This window comes from Gymnoscopelus braueri, assembly GCF_963280865.1.
Source record: "Gymnoscopelus braueri genome assembly, chromosome: 7".
Taxonomy (NCBI): Eukaryota; Metazoa; Chordata; class Actinopteri; order Myctophiformes; family Myctophidae; genus Gymnoscopelus; species Gymnoscopelus braueri.
Genome location: NC_137608.1, coordinates 54016891 through 54040060, shown reverse-complemented (window position 1 = coordinate 54040060; position 23170 = coordinate 54016891). Strand labels below are relative to the sequence as shown.

The window sequence follows — 23170 nt, the reverse complement described above, 5'->3', positions numbered from 1 at the left end:
CACTGCCGGTGCAGCTGAGGTTAAGCACCATCCATGCCTCTGTTTAAATCACTACTGAAAACCTACCTCTACACTAAGTGTTTTTCTTAATGGTTTTTTATATGACTGTACACACCCTAATGTTGTTATTTTGTTTAACCAAACTGTTTCTATTTTTTGTTTTGCTTTGTTGTTTTAATCTTGCTCTGTTCAGCACTTTTTTTGGAAAGGTGCTACAGTATACAAATAAAATTCATTATCATTATAGCATCATGAGCAGGAGTTAGGTGAGTTCTGGGTGTGAGGCCTTAGTAGTAACCTGACCAGTTTGTTTTGAGCAGGGGTGGAAAAAGTACTCAAATGTCTTACTTGAGTAAACGTATCAATATTGCAATGTAAAAGTATACTCTGTTACAAGTAAAAGTTTGGATTAAAAAAATTACTTGAGTAAAAGTATCAATATTGCAATGTAAAAGTACTCTCTTACAAGTAAAAGTTCGGAATAAAAAATGTACTTGAGTAAAAGTGCAAAAGTATTGGTATCAAAATGTACATAAAGTACCAAAAGTAAAAGTTGTTTGAAAATAGCAGATCTACAAGCTCAACACGTCGCGATGCGACGTGTTGTGAGCTTGTAGATCAGCTATTTTCAAATAGCCTATAAATTAGGGCTAAAGTGGTTAATGTATGTTTTGTAATGTCATAATTTATATCTGCAAAGTAACTTTTTTTCAAATAATTGTAGTGGAGTAAAATTACAATATTAGCCTCTGAGATGTTTACTTTACAACTTTACACCACTGAGCATAATGAACAGGGGGTTAGGTGAGTTCTGGGTGTGAGGCCTATAGTAGTAACCTAACCTGACCTGTTTGTTTAGAGAGGGTCTGAAGCTTTGTTTTTAATGCCTTTGTGGTGCTAAAGTAAGTCAAAATGACATTGGATGTGCTCCTGCTAGTGTCCTCAGTGTGTTCCTGCTGAACCATAGAGGAGATCCTGAATACAAAATGTCTTCTTTGGTTTTTACTTTTATCATTACTTTTATTTTCGTTGCCATTTTTCCACTGGAGACGTTGTCCTCTAAGATAGAACCCAGGTAGGTCATTATTTCATCTTTCCTTGTGATAACATTGTCACCCTCTTTGGCCTTGTAGAGGTTTATTCTGGACCCCAAAATAATGGATTCAGTTTTTACCCACAGGTGTAATGATAGTGTGTTATCAGTGAGTCAGGTGTAATGATAGTGTGTTATCAGTGAGCCAGGTGTAATGATAGTGTGTTATCAGTGAGTCAGGTGTAATGATAGTGTGTTATCAGTGAGTCAGGTGTAATGATAGTGTGTTATCAGTGAGCCAGGTGTAATGATAGTGTGTTATCAGTGAGTCAGGTGTAATGATAGTGTGTTATCAGTGAGTCAGGTGTAATGATAGTGTGTTATCAGTGAGTCAGGTGTAATGATAGTGTGTTATCAGTGAGCCAGGTGTAATGATAGTGTGTTATCAGTGAGTCAGGTGTAATGATAGTGTGTTATCAGTGAGCCAGGTGTAATGATAGTGTGTTATCAGTGAGTCAGGTGTAATGATAGTGTGTTATCAGTGAGCCAGGTGTAATGATAGTGTGTTATCAGTGAGCCAGGTGTAATGATAGTGTGTTATCAGTGAGCCAGGTGTAATGATAGTGTGTTATCAGTGAGCCAGGTGCAGAAGACAATATTTGAGTTACAAATGTTTGCTTTAAAATACATAAGATTTGCACACATCTTCATGATTTTCCAAAAATAGCAGATCTACAAGCTCATATCTAGTCATATCTAGCCATATCTATCTTGTCATGTCTAGCCTGTGCAGTGTTTTATTACGAAGCCTAAAAGGCAAACAGAGGTGTATTTTGTATTCAATACAGTGTATTTTGTATTCATATGTTCCAATAATGTTCAATGGCCAAACACACAACTAAAGGGATAGTTCACCCAAAACATTCCTAAGCCAATAATTTGATGACCAGCGGACCGGTAGGCAGAGGTTCCGGTAGGAGACACTAAAGGAGATTCTTTGTGTCTCCTACCGGAACCGCTACCGGTCATCAAATTAAAAAATGAAAATATAGCAGATCTACAAGCTCATAATGCGTCGTGATGCGACGCATTGTGAGCTTGTAGATCGTCTATTTTCAAAAATATTTGTATACATTTGAAAACTTGTGAAATGGGACATTCTGCATAATGAATACTTTTACTTTTGTACTTTAAGTATATTTCTGTACCAGTACTTTTGTTCTTTCACTCACGTAAATCTTTTATTCCGGACTTTTTTACTTGTAACAGAGAATTTCTATATTGCAGGTATTGATACTTTTACTTAAGTAACACATGTGAGTACTTTTTTCCACCACTGCTTAAATGTGTGATGGTGACACAGGAGGACGAGAGCTTCAAGCTGCCAGAGAAGGACCAGCTGGTGTGCTGGATCGTGAGCAACTGGAACCCTCAGTATAAAAGAGTCCAGGTCTACGAGGAGATGAAAAACCACGTCAAGATAGAAGTTTACGGGAGAGCCTTCGACCGCGCCGTGACTCCAGAAGAGTACGTCAAGGTGATGCACGGCTGCAACTTCTACCTGTCGTGGGAGAACTCCATCCACAGGGACTACATGACGGACAGACTGTACCATCCTCTGAGGATGGGGGCCGTGCCCGTGGTCCTGGGCCCTTCCAGAGCCAACTACGAGGACCACGTTCCGGGAGACTCTTTCATTCACGTGGACGACTTCGCCCGGCGGCCCGAAGGAGCTGGCGGAGAGGCTGGTTTACCTGGACAACAACCACACCGAGTACATGCTCTACTTCCAGTGGAGAGAGAGGTACAAGGTCCATCAGCACGTCTTTGTCAGAGATCAGGTCTGTCCATCGTGTCAGCATCTGAGAATGAACAAAGGCTATCGGACGTTTCATCATCTCACTAAATGGTACTGCATGGGTTAACAACACATTTTGGGCGGGAAACCCTTATTGTAACTATATACCTTTCAGGACAGGAACCCCTTATTGTAACTATATACCTTTCAGGACAGGAACCCCTTATTGTAACTATATACCTTTCAGGACAGGAACCCCTTATTGTAACTATATACCTTTCAGGATGGGAACCCCTTATCGTAACTATATACCTTTCAGGACAGGAACCCCTTCTAGGGTTCCTGTTGCTTTATTGTACAGTATTTAGCAACATAATTTTTTTGATATTTTTGAATAAATATTTGAAGTTTATCAGAAAACAGGTCAGGATTTAGAAGCTGTTTTAGAATGGGTCTAAATGGGTTAACCCATTACGACCGGGGAACGCTTCTGTGTCCTTTTAGATTTTAACCACTTTAACCGTTATTTTATACTTTGGCTATTCAAAAATAGCAGATCTACAAGCTCTTAGCGTGGCACCGCGCTAAGAGCTTGTAGATCTGCTATTTAAAAAAAAATCTTGAATTATTTTTTGGCAAATCTTTCAATGTATATATTTTTAAAAGCAAGCATTTTTTTTTACTCAAATCTTTGTTTCTGGGGGGTCCCTGGAACAAAATACTTTGAGATGGGGGTCCACAGCCAAATACAAATCATTTTGGGGGGTCCTTGACATGAAAAGGTTTGAGAACCACTGATATTATACAACATGTGTGTTTCATAAAACTGTTAGGATTTAGAAGACATTTGTACCAGAAACAAAGATTTGAGAAAAAAACGTATATTCAAAGAATTTGAATAAATAAATAAAAATTGTAAAGGAGGCCGATGCTCACCTCCAGGGTTGGCGACAGGTGCGTAAGTCAAAAAAGTATAAATTATGGAGGAGATCTCTGATGGTTAAGTCAAAGAATGAGACCCACACACCGTCTGGAACTTGCAAAAAAATGTAGCTCTTTATTTCGACGTTTCGGTCGTTAGACCTTCATCAGGACAGACAATACAGAACACATCAACCACCAAACATTTTAAAGGCTACACCTCCCAAGTGAAGGTCATCGGACATGCAACCCATTGGCTGCACCCGCAATCTCAGACCTAAAGCCACTCCCACCACCATCATATTAAAGCAACACCAATCCCATTCACAAAATACATTTTTTTCTGGGTCAAGGCAACACTAATTAAGGCTCTGAATAGCAGAGGAAAAGGCCTGTACATGTCATCGTCCAGGTCTTCAATATCTATAAAGGAAGAGATCATATTAGTGGACCCAATAATAATAAAAAGACACACAGTGAGAATAAAGGTAAAAATAAACCAATCGAGCACAACAGGTCTATTACATAGCTAGTCCATCCAAATAACGCATGACTAATCACAGCATAACATTAAAGGAGAATTTTGGACTAAAGTTTTCTTACCTTTTCTATGACGTTATGATATCTTAGGATGAATGGTACAGTAGAAAATTTTCATAACTCCACCCCTGAGCCGCCACAGCTTAAAAGGTGCGCGGATAGGCCTTAGGTTAGATCACATATTTTAATAGCTTTTTTTTTTTTTTTTTTTTTTTAGATCTGACGTTCATAGTGACAGAACACTATGCAACCAAAAAAAAAAAAAAAAAAAAAAAACAAGTCTCGCTAGACGAGATTGAAATCTCGAGATTTCAATCTCGTCTAGCGAGACTTCTTTTTTTTTTTTTTTTTTTTTCATTTGGGACAGTGTTCTGTCACTATGAACATCAGATCTCACAAAAAAAAAAAAAAAAAAAAGCTATTAAATTATGTGATCTAACCTAAGGCCTATCCGCGCACCTTTTAAGCTGTGGCGGCTCAGGGGTGGAGTTATGAAAATGTTCTACTGTTCCATTCATCCTAAGATATCATAACGTCATAGAAAAGGTAAGAAAACTTTAGTCCAAAATTCCCCTTTAAGTACAAATTCATCATTTAAGCCTTTTGGGGCCAGTGTTTGGAGTGTGAAGATCCCGTAGGCTTCTCTTCTCTTTAGGAGAAGTTCTATATCACCACCCCTGATCTGTTCTATCCCCTGAAATCTAAAAGAGGATATGTCATGTTTAGCATCATTAAAACGAATAGCGACAGGATATTCGCGATCATTCCTGCGTATTGAGCTTTTGTGCTCACTGATGCGTTGTTTTAATTTACGGGTAGTTTTGCCAACATACAGTATGCTAGGCCACAAGGGCACTGAATCATGTAGATTACATGGGCGCTATCTCGCATCTCTGAGGCTTTCTCAGTAAAATCTTCTGTAGAATGACAAACCCGTCTTAGTCTATAAAATTGGCTCTTGGGGAGGCCCCTTTTCAGTGGTGTAGGGTGAAAACTCGTGGCCAAAAGGAGTGTGTTTCTATCAGTCTCCTTCCTGTATAAAGTAGTGAATAAATCTCCATTGCCTTTCATGACCCACATATCTAGAAAATGTACTTTCTCTGTGCTGTGGTCCATTGTAAATTGTAAATTACAGTCAAAACTATTCAACAGTCTCAAAACAACATAGTTCATCCACATTACCCTGGTAAATACAAAAGACATCATCAATGTACCGGTACCATTTTAAAATTTTATTCGAATGGCTGTCGATGTCCGGGTTGGAAACAAAAGTGTGCTCAAACTATCCCATAGATTAGCATAGTTAGGGGCGCAAATAGAGCCCATGCTGGTGCCTGAAACCTGAAGATAAAACTCATTGTCAAACTTGAAATAGTTATGTTTCATGACGAGGTTTGCCTATTCAATAATAAAATCATTTGGGGGGTTTGTCGAGTCATCTCCATGCAATAGAAAAAACTTCAATGCCTCTAGGCCTCCATCATGTGGTATGTTAGTATACACACTTGTCACATCCAAGGTAAATATTAAGGCATCATCAGGGATATTTTTAAGGCTAGAAATCTTATTAATAAAGTCTGTGGAATCTTTAATGTATGACGGTAGAGACTCTGCAAATGGCTTAATATGAGCATTTCTACAAAAGCAGATAAAGGAGACAGCAAGGAGTCGGTCTGAGCTACAATAGGCCGACCTGGAGGATTCTCTAAAGATTTATGTATCTTGGGCAGGGTGTAGAAAACGGGTCGAATTGGGTGCTGGTTGTATAGGTAATAAGTTATAGGAGACACGGTAAGGCTGAGTTACAGTGTGCATAATGTCTTGGTCTACTAAGCGACAGAAGGTATTAATAGAAGCGTTTGAGACGTTAGGACTAAATCAACTTTTCGGTCTAAAGGACGAGGGCGCGCTCATTCTTTACTTTAGTAACGTTTGCTCAACCTTTCTGTTATTGTTGACTCTCATCATGTCACTGTCACAACCCAGAGCTCTCATTATCCTAATTAACGTAATTAACATAATTAAAACCTCATGGGACGATGGGACAGGATAGACTGAATGTATGGATCATGTATTAAATTGAAGTTTATACATATAGGACACATTTAGGACACTTCACCATGTGTCCTTCAATTAGTGCTGAGTAATGAATTATTATTTATGAACTGACAGGCAGCCCTGCCCAGTTTTATAAGCATTTTAGATATTGATCATTTACAGTAGATATTGATAATAAACGGAAGGTATTGATTACTGGATGTATTGATCATTAGTCAAATCAGGATCCAAAAATAAGAACTGAACTCTGTGTTGGTGAAATTATTGATGAGAATGTTCCTTGTTTGTGACCCCCCCCCCCCCCCCCAAGTTGTAATAAGATCTGCTCCCCAGCTCATTATACATATGAATGATTACATATAAATCATTATATTAAGTAATGATTTATGTGCACATGCTATTATAAATGATTGCATGTCATCAGCGTTTCCCATTAATGTCATAGACTGTGGCAGTCCACCATTCTCACCTCAGACCACCCTAGAGGGTTTAGGTCCACCCATCACCTCAGACCACCCTAGAAGGTCTAGGTCCACCCATCACCTCAGACCACCCTAGAGGATCAGGTCCACCCATCACAGGGAAACAGTGATGTCATAATGATCGTAACACATTCATTATCACACATTATAAATTAATACATAATAAATGACTTATGGTCAATTATAAAATAATAAAACCTTTTTCACAAACATGGCTGACTGACTTCCATTCAGATGGATATTAATATTAATGTTATGAAGAACTCTGATTGTGTGTGTGATCATTATTTAATGTTTCAATATAGTTTAGAGCTGAAATATTATGTTTGTGTTTTCTGACGACAGAAACTATACAAAGTCATTTGATGAACCGCCCACACTAATTGGGACTCCCTCTTCCTTTGGTGTGTCGCCCAGGTGGCGCCCAAACCCTGACCTTTAACCTCACAAAAACGATGTCTATCAACCTGACCTTAACCCTAAACCCTGACCTTTAACCTCACAAACAATATGTCTATAAACCTAACCTTAACCATAACCTCAAAACCACGTCGACCTGGGCGCACACTAATTATCGTTAGCCTTGGCTAGCCAATTAGCGTTTTTAAAGGACACATTTGTAAAAAAGGTTGATGATGTCATCATTGTGCTGCTGTGAGTATTTAAAGATGAATGGACACACAACTTTCCTCCTCTCTCCACCAGAGGGCAGCGATGACTCTCTGCTTCTCTGAAAACACACCCAAGTGTTCTGTGAAAAGACAATAAACCAATATGAATCAGAATGTATTAACTGTGTGAACATGTTAACACTTTAGAATAACCTTCCCTTATAATAGTAAATTAATCATTCCCAAATGATCAGTTAATGTGTTATTCATAACTTGTCAAATGTTTGTTAACTCTTTCAGTGCCACAGTGTTTTCTGGCAGTGTGCTCCCAGTGCCAACATGTATGAGCATTTTTACTACTATTTAGAGGCCCACAGAATATTTTCTGCTATGACTAAAAGTATGTACCATATCTCAAAAGAAAGATGAGACTCTTTTCTTTGCCTAGGAAAAAAAAGTGAGTTGCTAGCATGTTCCGTTCTTTATTTATAGGCAGTTGAATAAAACAATTTTCCCATGTAAACACAGCCCTCTGAAAATAGAAACCTGAGGAAAAGGGCTTTTTCTGGGAGGAGACAACTTTCAGGCAGAATCTACTTTCAAAGACCCACAGAATGTTTTGTGCTTTGACTAAAAGTATGTACCATATATCAAAAGAAAGATGAGAGTCTTTTCTTTGCCCAGGAACAAAAAGTGAGTTGCTAGCATGTTCCGTTTTTTATGTATAGGCAGTTGAATAAAACTATTTTATTCACTCATTTATCAAGTGTTGATAAATGAGTAATAACATACAAAAAAATAAAAATAACAGTTCACAACTCTGAGAGCATATACACATGGAACCAAATGGACCCTTACAGGTCTGGACTCTAGAGTGTATACAAATAGGACCAAATGGACCCTTACAGGTTTGGACACTTAGAGTGTATACAAAATACACATGGAACCAAATGGACCCCTACAGGTCTGGACTCTAGAGTGTATACAAAATACAAATAGGACCAAATGGACCCTTACAGGTTTGGACACTTAGAGTGTATACACATGGAACCAAATGGACCCTTACAGGTCTGGACTCTAGAGTGTATACAAATAGGACCAAATGGACCCTTACAGGTTTGGACACTTAGAGTGTATACAAAATACACATGGAACCAAATGGACTCTTAGAGTGTATACAAAATACACATGGAACCAAATGGACCCCTACAGGTCTGGACTCTAGAGTGTATACAAAAAGGACCAAATGGACCCTTACAGGTTTGGACACTTAGAGTGTATACAAAATACACATGGAACCAAATGGACCCTTACAGGTCTGGACTCTAGAGTGTATACAAATAGGACCAAATGGACCCTTACAGGTTTGGACACTTAGAGTGTATACAAAATACACATGGAACCAAATGGACCCTTACAGGTTTGGACACTTAGAGTGTATACAAAATACACATGGAACCAAATGGACCCTTACAGGTAGTAAGTAAAAAATAGTAGTAAATAACAAACAAAAAAACTGTTCACATTGTTCTACACTTTGTGGTCATAGGATGACCAACACCATCTACACAAAGGGACACGACAGATAGCACACTGGAATAGTGTGTCGTGCCGCTATTTTTCATCAAAAACAGCCCTGAGAATAGAAACATGAGTAAAAGGCATTTTTATGAGTCAATCTTCATTTTATTTTTGGCTCCAGTGATGCAGACATACAGTTGAGACTGAAGCAAATGGGCATGGTAAAGTATACAAAATACAAATAGGACCAAATGGACCCTTACAGGTTTGGACACTTAGAGTGTATACACATGGAACCAAATGGACCCTTCAAGTCTGGACTCTAGAGTGTATACAAATAGGACCAAATGGACCCTTGCAGGTTTGGACACTTAGAATACACATGGAACCAAATGGACCCTTACAGGTCTGGACTCTAAATAGTAATAAATGACAAAAAAATAGTAGTAAATAACAAAAGAAAAACTGTTCACATTGTTCTACACTTTGTGGTCATAGGATGACCAACACCATTTACACAAAGGGACAAGACAGATAGCACACTGGAATAGTGAGTCCTTCCGCTCGTTCTTCTTGGTACAGGCAATGCATTTCCTACCTGGTCTCTCTTTTTTTGCGGTGGGCGGGTTATAAACAGGGACATGGCCGAGAGCAGACAGCCTGCTCTGGGGGTCTGCTTTGGCTGGGCGTGGTGCAGCGGATTCCTGTTCAGGCCTGGTGAATGCCTTGAGGACAGATTCGGTGAAGTTCAGCATGGTTTTACACTCGCCCTGTGGATTCTTGGCCTTGTACAGAATGAAGGCATTGAAGATGCATATCTGGATCAAGTAGAAGACGAATTTGTTTGTCCACTTCATGGTCTTCCGGGCAAAGGGATAATAGGAAATGTTTTGATCCAGTTTGTCCACTCCATTCATGCCGTTGTTGTACTCGACCACACAGACCGGCTTCGCTTTTTCCACTCGAATATGGTGTCCTCTCTTCACCCGACGCCACGCTGGTACACTCTCCATCTGGTTCTCATGGCAGCTGGTGACCATCCTGACCACATTTGTGTCTCTCCATGCTGTAACCATCACCCTTTCATTGTGACTGACAATTCTCTCCCCAACGGCCAGGGAAGAATTGTCAGCCAAGTTTATGGCCGGTGGTGCACCCCTGCTCCTCCTGAGTGTACCACAGATGTGAGTCTTCCTATCGAGGAGCTTATGACACAATGTCACTGAATTATAAAAATTATCCATGAATAATGTATAACCTTGACCTGACAGGGTACCAAGAAGAGCGAGTACTGTGCATTCTAGGGTTTCAGATTTCCCACAATATGGAGTCAAATTATGACAGTACCCTGTAGCTGAGTCACACAGTATGTAAGATCTTATGCCATACCTTACAGGCTTTTGGGGGTTATAGACCTTGAAGGAAAGTCGACCTCTCCAGAGTAGGGTACCCTCATCTATTGAGATAGATGAATCTGGCTGATACAAGTCACTGAATTTGGTGACTAGGTAGTCCAAAACAGGACGTACCTTGTACATTTTGTCAGCTACTCTTCTATTCTCATCAGCCACACTGTTGTCCGTGTAGTGCAGAAATCTGAGGATTAGCTGAAACCGATTACGGCTCATGGTCTTGCCAAAATAGGAGGCAAAATAAATGTCATCTGTGGACCAGTACATTTTCAGGGCAGGCTTACGAACGATACCGGTCAGGAAGACCGGTATCGGTCACCGGTATCACTCACAGTTCCTGAACTGTGAGTGGCTTTAGAGTCCACTGGTGGACTCTTGAGTTTGGCTTGGTGACGCTCGCAATGACCTGCCCTGCGTAGATGTTCGTCTGAACCACGATAAGTTCTAGAAGGGTGTCCGTTAGATACAGCTGGAGAAAGTCCAGTGGGATGTCTGAGTCCAGCTCAGCAGCGCCATTGAGAGGTCCGGGATCAGCTGTAAAAGGGAACTCCTCTGGCATCCACTCCTTTTCACCCAGGTCATACCACGGCAGAGGATCGGCCACGCCACGACGACGCCCCTTTCCTTGCTGTGGTGTAGCTGTAAATTACAGAAATACATAATTACCATAAAATACATATTACAACACTTTTTTTTTATTTGTGGGGGGGTTCCAAATTGATCCTTACAGGTCTGTAACTCTGAGAGTGTACAAATGGAACCAAATGGACCCTTACAGGTCTGTAACTCTGAGAGTGCACTAAAGGAACCAAATGGATCCTTACAGGTCAAACTTTGAGAATGTACAAATGTAACCAAATGTAACCTTATTGTCAGTACATTACAAATAATAATAATAATAATGAATTGCATTTTTATAGTGCTTCGCTAAGAGCGCCACTTACTCAACGCGCTATACAATGTTTCATTCATTCACACACCGATGGTGGAGGATCGACATCGGGAGCAATTATGGGTTCAGTGTCTTGCTCAAGGACACTTCGACACCAACTCTGGGGGAGCCCGGGATCGAACTGGGAATCTTCCGGCTTCCATTCGGCCACTCTACCCCTGAGCCACTGCCGCCACATTATGACATAAGAGCCAAGATGTCATAGCAAGTTCATAGCACGCCGTGCTATGAACTTGCTATGACATCTTGGCTCTTATGTCATAATGTGGCGGCAGTGGCAGAGTGGCCGAATGGAAGCCGGAAGATTCCCAGTTCGATCCCGGGCTTTGAACCAACAGATCTCAAACAGATAGGACCACTTGTTTGACTCCCCAGGTAATGCACAATGTTTGGTTCCATATCAACTCCATTCATTGACTTATAGTATGCTACAATGCAAGCTGGCTTCTGTGAAAATGTAATCTCTCAAGAACAGATTCTGCAAGACATAGAACAAACAGCAGATGTCGCTGTTTTTCATTTTCAGTTGGATCTGTGTTCCCAGATTGGTGAAAATTTCAGTAAGAAAAAGAAAAAGCTTACCTTTAGCTGTAGCGCCAAAGTCCAACTCTTCAGAAGATGGTGCACCCTCCACACCCTCCTCCTCCTCCTCCTCCTCCTCACGACAACGCCCCTTCCCTTGCTGTGGTGGTCTACCTGTACATTTCAGAAATACATAATTACCATATTACACTTTTTTTGTATTTGTGTGTGTGTGTGTGTGGGGGGGGGGGTTCCAAATGGAACCTTACATTTCATCTCAGATGTGCAGGGAAATTGACTTTTTTTTCTTACCACAAGCTGTACTGCTATGTCCCAAATCTTCATCAGATGATGATCGTGCACCCTCACGACGACGCCCCTTCTTCCCTTGCTGTGGTCGACCTGTAAATGACAGAAATACATAAATACCATATAATACATATTACACTTTTTTTTGTATTTGTGTGGGGGGGGGGGTTCCAAATGGAACCGTACATTTCATCTCAGATGTGCAGGGAAATCAACTTATTTTTCTTACCACGAGCTGTTCTGGCAACTCCCAACTCTTCATCAGCAGGTAGTGGGCCCTCTTCCTCCTCACTGTCCTCCTCACTGAACTCAGAGTCTAAAATTACAGTAAAGTATTGCTAGGTAAATATGATGTCCACAAAATCACAAATTTCAGGCATTAGCAGACACTCTTATCTATATCTGAATCCCCAAAAAGACACACACACACACACACACACACACACACACACACACAAATGATCTCTCTATAACAAAAAAAACTGTCAATTACTCCTAAGAGCTTGTAGATTTGCTATTTTTGAAAAATATTTGACAGACAGACAGACGCACACACACAAATATGATCTCTCTATAACAAAAAAAACAGTCAATTACTCCTAAGAGCTTGTAGATTTGCTATTTTTGAAAAATATTTGACAGACAGACAGACAGAATCTCAAACACCCTGTAATGGACCCTTACAGGTCTGGACTTAGAGTATATACTAAATACACATGGAACCAAATGGACCCCCATTTGGTTCCATGGAACCAAATGGAACCCCCCCTACCCCTTGGGGGAGGGGGAGGGTTTCAAATGGACCCATACATACAGCCAGGTCTAGAGTGTACAAATAGAACCAAATGGACCCTTACAGGTCTATAATCTGAGAGTGTATGCCCCATTATGAGCTTGTAGATCTGCTATTTTTGAAAATGTGTGCAAATCTTTCAACATACTTTCATGTTACATGGACAACTGCAGACAGACAGACAGGCATTAGCAGACACTCTTATCTATATCTGAATCCCCAAAAAGACACACACACACACACACACACACACACACACAAATGATCTCTCTATAACAAAAAAACTGTCAATTACTCCTAAGAGCTTGTAGATTTGCTATTTTTGAAAAATATTTGACAGACAGACACACGCACACACACAAATATGATCTCTCTATAACAAAAAAAACAGTCAATTACTCCTAAGAGCTTGTAGATTTGCTATTTTTGAAAAATATTTGACAGACAGACAGACAGAATCTCAAACACCCTGTAATGGACCCTTACAGGTCTGGACTTAGAGTATATACTAAATACACATGGAACCAAATGGACCCCCATTTGGTTCCATGGAACCAAATGGAACCCCCCCTACCCCTTGGGGGAGGGGGGGGGGTTTCAAATGGACCCATACATACAGCCAGGTCTAGAGTGTACAAATAGAACCAAATGGACCCTTACAGGTCTATAATCTGAGAGTGTATGCCCCATTATGAGCTTGTAGATCTGCTATTTTTGAAAATGTGTGCAAATCTTTCAACATACTTTCATGTTACATGGACAACTGCAGACAGACAGACAGACAGACAGACAGACAGACAGACAGACAGACAGACAGACAGATAGATAGATAGACAGATAGACAGATAGACAGATTCTTCTTACCACTGATGTCTGGGACAGAACGTAGTCTGCTCTGCGTCTCGTCCACTCTCTCGTACGGAAGCCATTCATCACAATCCGACTCCAGGTCCGTGTCGGAGGGATCGGACTGAGATTTCTGACTGTTGAATGGACTCTCCAGAACCTCACGTCGACTAACTGTCAGCCTGACACTGCGACGGAGACAATCGATCGGTTCCGCGACGTTTTCCTCACAGCCAGAGACCTCCGAGTCGGTCTCTCCAACGGGCACGGACGGTACCCTCGCGGAGGCTTCGGGCACCAAGGCAACAGGCACGGACGGTACCCTCGCGGAGGCTTCGGTCACCGGCACCTCGACGCGACGGAACGCCTCCTGGATGGTCTGCTGTCGCATCCCGGTACTGGCCCGGCTGGGCCCAGCGACGGGTTCGTCCACAGAAGCAGCTTGTCTGCCCCCGACGGAGGCTGCGCGCTTCTTGACTTGCTTCTTCTTGGCAGGCATGTTGTGTGTGTGTGTGTGTGTGTGTGTGTGTGTGTGTTCTCTCAAAATCTCTGTATAGTATGATCGATCGCTTACGCTCTCTCTCTAAGCTTCTCCTTACTGCTTCCCCTCAAAGGACAGTGTGTCCCACAAACCTTTATAAACTTCTGTTTGGGTCAGGTGATGTTCGGCGGTACTTTGATCTTCGGAGCCCCACAGGTTGTTTATGATCAGTGCTGATGGATGTTGTTGTCGGGTTCGTTTGATAGATGCCCCGACAAGTTTGTTTGCTCACGTGTCTCCTTTCTGCAAAGAAGATGTCCCCAAGCTGACCCCATAACTTGATGTCGGGGTGTTTGATCACAGAGGTCCCAATAAGTTGTTTTGTCAGGTGGTTCCTCCATCAGAGAAGCCCCAATGATTTGTTTCCCCACGCTCTGTGTGTGTGTGTGTGTGTGTGTGTGTGTGTGTGTGTGTGTGTGTGTGTGTGTGTGTGTGTGTCTGTGTCTGTGTTCCCACGAGTTGTTTTGATCACGTGGTCGACGGCGGCTGCGATCACAGAATGTTTATGTATGACTGACACAGAAGCACTCTAACTCGAAATAAAATGTTTTTGATTCTAGGTCACCCTGACTTTTGATGGCATGATTTCATGTTTTCTTTCATGATAGAAGCCCCAAATTTTGTCACAGGCTGGGGAAGAGTTTCATCTAGTGGAAACGAAAAAAAAAAAAAGCTAATTTTTTTTCCCCGGACGTATTTTACGTCCGGGGGCACTCAGGGCGTTTGTTAGAACGGACGTATTTTACGTCCTGTGGCACAGAAAGAGTTAATGGTTTAATGATTTAAAACTATGCTATACATGGTGAATAGATCATGAGCAAGTTGTTAGTTTACCAAGAGGACCCCCCCCCCTTCTGACCACATTGTCATCAGTGTTGTCTGATACAACAAATCATTTGATTATTAAATTTGATTATTAGATTCATTATTATAAGAAATTAAGCAGAAGACACATGATAATGTGAATTCACGCGACCGGGATGGTTTACCAGGCTAGTTGTTTCACTTCTTACACAAGCATGTTGTTTTGTGTATGTTTTATAGTTTTATACACTTTTATACATTACCCAAAAAAAAGTTTAGTAAAAAGAAAGAGGAAGTGAACCTGGGTGTGTGGGAGGAGTCTAAAGATCGTCATTGGTTGTCGGCACCAGAATACGACCTGATAGAAGAAGAAGAGAGACAAAAAACAGACACAAATAAATCCTATGTTGCATTGTGTGTGTATTTCTACATAAAATGCATACATTGTACACACAATAACACAATAATACAACAACACAACAACATTACGGTTCAGTCATCAGAACTAATGTGAACATTTGACTCTTATTTAAGACTAAATGTAACACTGATGTATTAAAGCTAGATGTGACTACATAGAACACACTTCGACCACTAACTAGGTTGTCTAAACTGGTCTAATCCGTTTATGGTTCTAAACCAATATAAACCTGTTTAGGTTGTGGTTTTACATGTTTGTTTGTTTGTTTGTTTGCATTTCTGTGAGGGTCCCACATGTCATGTGATCCTCTGTTGATCTGACCTCATTTTTTCCAATGGTAGTATAATAATTAATGAAACATGTTAATTAAACATGTTAATTAAACATTAAACATGTTAAACTAATCACCTCGTTTCTTCCACTGGAGGTAGATGAATCCAGACAGGAACAAGACCAGACCCAGAACCAGACCTGATGCTCCCATGGCCACCTTGTTCTTCACTGACTCTGGCATGGAGTCATCTGACAATACAAATATTATATCATATCATATCATATCATATCATATCATATCATATCATATCATATCATATCATATCATATCATATCATATTATTACTGTATATTAAAACACCTTGTTCTTCACTGACTCTGACATGGAGTCATCTGACAATAAGCTACATTAAACAATAAACAGACGACACAGTCATTGTGAGTCTGTTCGGTAATAATGAGTCCAACCCTATTGGTCCAGTCCTTGAGGAGTTTGTCACCTGATGTGACATGTCCTTCTTAGAGCTAAATACATCCAAAACAAAGGATATGATGATAGATTTTAGAAGACATGAATCAACCTTTTACTATGATGATTATAAACCAGGCTGTGGAATGTGCAGAAAGTATCTTAGGACAGAGTCATAGACTCAGAACTGTGAGGCAGTTTGTTAAAAAGAAAATCAGCGCTTATTCTGTCTTAGAAAACTGTCTTGTTTTCACATTGATAAAACCATGCTGACTCTTTGATCAGTTTTTATCAAATCAATCTGGTCTTTTATCTGTTTTTATCAAATCAGTCTGGTCTTTTATCTGTTTTTATCAAATCAATCTGGTCTTTGATCTGTTTTTATCAAATCAATCTGGTCTTTGATCTGTTTTTATCAAATCAATCTGGTCTTTGATCTGTTTTTATCAAATCAATCTGGTCTTTGATCTGTTTTTATCAAATCAATAAGCTCATAGCGCGGCACCAAGTTATGAGCTTGTAGATCTGCTATTTTTGAAAAATCTGAACATTGCAAATATTTGAATATAATTTATATATATTTTTAAACAACATTTTTAACTCAAATATTTGCTTCTGGGGGGTCCCTGGAACAACATATTTTGATGGGGATCAGCGGCCAAAAACATTTGGGGGGTCCCTTGACAAGAAAAGAATGAGCACCACTGATATATCAACAATAGTTTTTTCCTTCTGAAAAACTTAAGACATATGTTGACAGACATTTGACAGTTACAAATGTTCGCTTAAAAAATATATATATTCAAAGATTTGCACAAATGTTCACGATTTTTCAAAAATAGCAGATCTACAAGCTCATAGTGCGGCACTCGGTGCCGCACTATGAGCTTGTATATCTGCTATTTAGACAGTAGATTACAGTAGATTACAATAACTGACCCCAGTCCATCTTGATAGGCGCGGTCAGGCTGGGATGTTCCACCATGCATGTGATCTTCTCTCCTGATCTGTAATGCACACGCGCGCGCACACACACACACACACACACACACACACACACACACACACACACACACACACACACACACACACACACACACACACACACACACACACACACACACACACACACACAAACACACAATAGTAGTAGCTGATCTACATGCTGAACCGCGCCGCGATTCTATTCACATTGATCTGTTGATCTTTGTTAATATTTGTTTTGACTATTATTGTGTAGGAGCGTGAATGCCCCGCTGGGCTCTCCTCCGCTCTAGTGTTTATTGTGTATTCCACTATTCCCTCCCCATTGCAGAAAAAATAGAAAGGTAAGAGGCAGAAGAAACTTAGTAACGAGATACGCACGTTATAGCGTATTCCTGTGTGTGTGTGTGTGTGTGTGTGTGTGTGTGTGTGTGTGTGTGTGTGTGTGTGTGTGTGTGTGTGTGTGTGTGTGTGTGTGTGTGTGTGTGTGTGTGTGTGTGTGTGTGTGAGAGACTTAATATAAGCCTACCATTTAATGGGCCATTTTCAGCAAGTGATTAACACTTGTTTTATTTTTAAAGAATATATGTATAGGTGTCTATTAGGTGTGTATTTCCATAGGTGTCTGTTAGGTGTGTACCTGGGTGTGTACTCCAGGTAGGAGTGGTACTGGTAGTACCAGTCTCCATCAGACAGATCGGTATAGGAGAGACCAGAGGTCAAAGGTTCTTGACCTATCCACCAGGTCACCAGGATCACTTCAGGATAGAAGTCGTAGCTGCTGCACCTCAGCATGTGAGTGTGTTCACCACGACGAGGGGGAGTCTCTGACTTCAGTCTCACTTTGGGCTCCACTGGATGAAGAAGATTATTATTATTATTATTATTATTATTATTATTATTATTATTATTACCAGTCATAGGAACATGTCATTATCATGAATAATTGTATATTATCCACATTAGATCCAAATGATCCAGAAAGCCGCAACACACTTGGTCAACCAGCCAAAATGTTCACGTTTCTCGGCTCTCCCCCGTTCTCCTCTCCCTCCATTGGCTCCCAGTTGCTGCCCTCACAGAGTACAAAACACTGATGTTGGCCTACAAAGCAACCAAATGTATGACACCCCCATATCTTCAAGCCTGATTCAACCCTACAACCCCTCCCGCTCACTCATATCAGCTAACACAGGGGAGCTGTCTGAATCTTCTCTAAAACACCCTGGACAACGCTCCACACGTCCTAGACTCTTCTCCCTTCTCTAAAACACCCTGGACAACGCTCCACACATCCTAGACTCTTCTCCCTTCTCTAAAACACCCTGGACAACGCTCCACACGTCCTAGACTCTTCTCCCTTCTTTAAAACACCCTGGACAACGCTCCACACGTCCTAGACTCTTCTCCCTTCTGGCTCCCAAACTGTGGAACAAATTCCCCATTGCAGTCAGAACTGCAGACTCACTCACTCCTAATCTTCCACCATAATCTGAAGACTCTCCTCTTCAGACTCCACTTTAGCCTGTTTCTAAGAATACTAACCCATTCAATCCGGGAACGCATCTGTGTCATTTTAGATTTCTTTGGCTAATCAAAAATAGCAGATACTGTAGACAAGCTATGAGCTTGTAGATCTGCTATTTTTTTGGATAAATCTTGAAAATGTGTTCAAATCTTTAAATATATATATTTTTAAAACGAACATTTGTCAAATATGTTGTTCCAGGGACCCCCCAGAAGCAAAGATTTGATTTAAAAATATAGTTTAAAAAAAAGCTAATAGCGCGGCACTCCGCTATGAGCTTGTAGATCTGCTATTTTTGAATAGCCAAAGAAATCTAAAATGACAGAGATGCGTTCCCGGATTGAATGTTAATTTTTTATATTTTCTAGAGAGAGGGATAGTGATAGGCTGACAGGTAAATGGGGAGAGAGATGAGGGGGTGACACACAGCAAAGGTCGTCGGGATCGGGAGTCGAACCCGCGACACGCTGTCAGGCTGGCATTGCAGCCTGGGGTGCCTGGACCGTCACGCTACGGCCCAGACCAAGGGATGTTTTATAATCATTATCAGATCAATATTAACACCATTAATCATCTCTGAATAGAATGATTTATTATGATGTCATGTTATAGTTTATGAGGTGATGAGTGTTGAGTGCTGCTCTGAGATCAGCTCACCTCTCTTGTTCAGAACAGAGGAGTAGTAGAGCTCAATGTTGTTTTTGCAGAATCCCTCTCGGTTTGCTCTCATCACACGCAGTAGTGTAGGATCTTTATTCCAGCGCTCTGCGTTCTTCACACCAAACTCAGTGTATCCAACAAACTGATCTACTCTACTGTCCCACCTGAGGAACTCATCACCATCGAAATTAGATGAGTATATGTACTGTATGTCCTTCAGCTCACTGGAGTTAAACACACAGCGGGCAGCCTGATAGTACACATATCCATCTGGAAACAGGCAATTAAAAATGTCATTAATGTTCAGTTTTATTATAATCTGTATATAATATCATCACTGTGTGTGTTTGAATTGTCAAGTACTAGAGTGGCTGAGTAAACAAGGACTCTGTCTGTCTGTCTGTCTGTCTGTCTGTCTGTCTGTCTGTCTGTCTGTCTGTCTGTCTGTCTGTCTGTCTGTCTGTCTGTCTGTCTGTCTGTCTGTCTGTCTGTCTGTCTGTCTGTCTGTCTGCCTGTCTGCCTGTCTGTCAGACCCCATCATGTATTTCCAGGATAACCCCTTTTTTATACCTGGGCTATTTGAAAATAGCAGATCTATAAGCTCATAGCGCGGCACCGAGTGCCGCGCTATGAGCTTGTGGATCTGCTATTTTCAAACATTTTACTACTTTAACTTTTGGTACTTTAAGTACATTTTGATGCCAATACTTTTGTACTTTTACTCAAGTAAATTTTGAATTCCGGACTTGGACTTGTTACAGAGTACTTCTAGATGCAGTATTGATACCGAAAAGCACCTAAATGTAGCGCTGGAGGAGCTCTGAGACGGTGAAACGTGCCCCCCCCCCCCGCCACCGAAACGGGTCGTAGCACCGGGTTAATCCGGCCATGTGGCGTAAACTCTGTCTGTCTGTCTGTCTGTCTGTCTGTCTGTCTGTCTGTCTGTCTGTCTGTCTGTCTGTCTGTCTGTCTGTCTGTCTGTCTGTCTGTCTGTCTGTCTGTCTGTCTGTCTATCTGTCAGACCCCATCATGTATTTCCAGGATAACAGAGATAACACTCACAGAAAGGTTGTTATTTATGAGAGAGAAATGCCTCACAATATGAATACATTTTGATATGTTTTATCTTGATGGTAACTGTTGTATAATCGTATTATCTGCACCTCGAGCACATATTCATGTTTACTAAAAATAAATATTATATAGAAAATATTTCACCATAAAAACCATAAATGCTTAATATACATGTTTAAACATTTTCATTCATGTTAAATACATTCAACCGTTTTAGTTAATAACTATTGTGTTCATAGTATTCATGTACCTTTCACTGGTGGTTTCTTCAAGGCAGTGAGAATGGTGTCCAGGTTGTTTTTGCAGTAGTGCTGATCAGCCAAAGCATTTTCATAAGCTGCTGTGAAGGTGATTGGATCTACAAACGGAGGCTGAGGGTACACCACCTTCCCTTTGTTGTAGTCTGCATACACCACCACTTCACCATCCAGTCCCAACATCCACTCTTTATATGAGTCTTTAACTGTGTCTGAACAGCCAAGGACATGAATCTCCTCATGGAACACTGGGGGAAAAAACAAAGATGACATTAAATTCAACAACAAACTTCTTAACAGTGACAATAACACATAATCATCATGTTAAACAATCATGTTTGGTTCTTATATGAAGTGAAAGGTTGGATATTAAAAGTAGCTTCCTGTCAAACGTTTTATTCACACTGAAACACATTCAAATGGTTTCTTTGTTTTATTATGCTTTATTATGAAAGTAATTCATACAGAATGATGTATTTCATGATGTCACAACAACAGTTCCTAACATCTGTTTTAATGTTTATGTATTTGGACCAACATTCAAGATTCAATACTGTATATACAGGTAGTAAAAGGAGTGTGTGTGTGTGTGTGTGTGTGTGTGTGTGTGTGTGTGTGTGTGTGTGTGTGTGTGTGTGTGTGTGTGTGTGTGTGTGTGTGTGTGTGTGTGTGTGTGTGTGTGTGTGTGTGTGTGTGTGTGTGTGTGTGTCATTTGTTTGTATTGCGCATTGTTCATATTTGTTTTTATATAATAACAGTAGATATAAATGTATATATTATACAATAACATAAATATAATGTACTTACTTCCTGGGATCGCTTTGACATTAAGTACAGAGGAGAGGATGAGGAGGGTGGCTGTAATCTTCATCATCACTGATCAAAACTGAACTGAATTTAATAGATGAGAATAAACAGATGAAAATAAACAGATCAGAATAAACAGATCAGAATAAACAGATCAGAATAAACAGATGTTTACTGAAAGAGAAGTTCTGGAGTCTGAAAGAGAATGAAGGAGGACTCGTTCTGTAGACTAGAATAATCAGCCAATCAGATTAAAAATATGATGTTACATCATCTGTTTCCAGAAAGACGACAGTCTGGATTATTGCACATAACAGTATATATGTATATAACGTACCTTATGTTTCCTCATGTACATACTGTACCTTATGTCTAACCTCATGTACATACTGTACCTTTTGCACGTTATTTCTAACCTCATGTACGTACCGTAGGTCAGTTTAACAGATACATTCAGTGATAGGTTTATATCAGTTTAATAGATACATTCAGTGATAGGTTTATATCAGTTTAATAGATACATTCAGTGATAGGTTTATATCAGTTTAATAGATACATTCAGTGATAGGTTTATATCAGTTTAATAGATACATTCACTGATAGGTTTATATCAGTTTAATAGATACATTCACTGATAGGTTTATATCAGTTTAATAGATACATTCAGTGATAGGTTTATATCAGTTTAATAGATACATTCAGTGATAGGTTTATATCAGTTTAACACAGATAGATTCTAGAACTCCTTCATCCTGAGGGCCTTAAGACTGAAATGAAGCACTGGGAGAGGTCAGAGGTCAGTTAATTATAGCTGAGTTTTTTAACTGTCTTTTATTCTGATAATATAAAAAGTCGGTCGGTCGGTAGGTCAGCTATAGACGATGTTTTAACTCTGGCAGTCAATGAGTTAATCATCAAAACAAATAGTGGTTGTAAAAAGAGTGTCGGCAGCGGGAAACGATACCAGGAGGTTAGGGTTGTCAGTCTAATGATTAGTGAGGCACGCCACCAGACCAGGTGCTGTAATGAGGTTTCAGGATGTGTTGATTTTACTTTAGTTTTAGTCATAGTCTTTAGAATAAAATTATATTTAGTTTTAATCATATTTTAGTCATCTGAAATGTTTTAGTTTTTGTCTAGTTTTAGTCGAATAAATCTACAGTTGATTTAGTCGACTAAAACGTATTTTGGCGGTGCCTTGATGGCGTCGTAATGGCTGATTTTACACTTGGTTGCATGCTGAAAATATCAAATACTACAAGGCGATCTACAAGCTCACAACGCGTCGCGCTGGGACACGTTGTGAGCTTGTAGACGTAGATCAGCTTGTAGATCAGCTATTTTCAGAGCACAACACAACACCCGCAACCAAACATAAAATGACTTGTCTTTTAGTTCTACTGGATCTCTTCTCCACTAGTCACTCACTAACATTTTAGTCTAGTTTATATTTGTTGATGAAATTGTCAATATATTTAGTCTTAGTTTTAGTCATCACAGCTTAGTTGTTATTTAGTTTTTATTTAGATTTCGTCAGTGAAAAAAGGTCGACCA

At 40.2% G+C, this 23170-nt stretch overlaps 1 pseudogene across 1 annotated transcript; it reads left to right on the top strand.

Moving 5' to 3' along the window:
* Positions 1–2384: 2384 nt before the first annotated feature.
* On the top strand, positions 2385–2958 carry LOC308088264 (4-galactosyl-N-acetylglucosaminide 3-alpha-L-fucosyltransferase 9-like; annotated as a pseudogene). The gene has a single exon. The product of its transcript is annotated as a 4-galactosyl-N-acetylglucosaminide 3-alpha-L-fucosyltransferase 9-like (transcript).
* The last annotated feature ends 20212 nt before the right edge of the window (positions 2959–23170 follow it).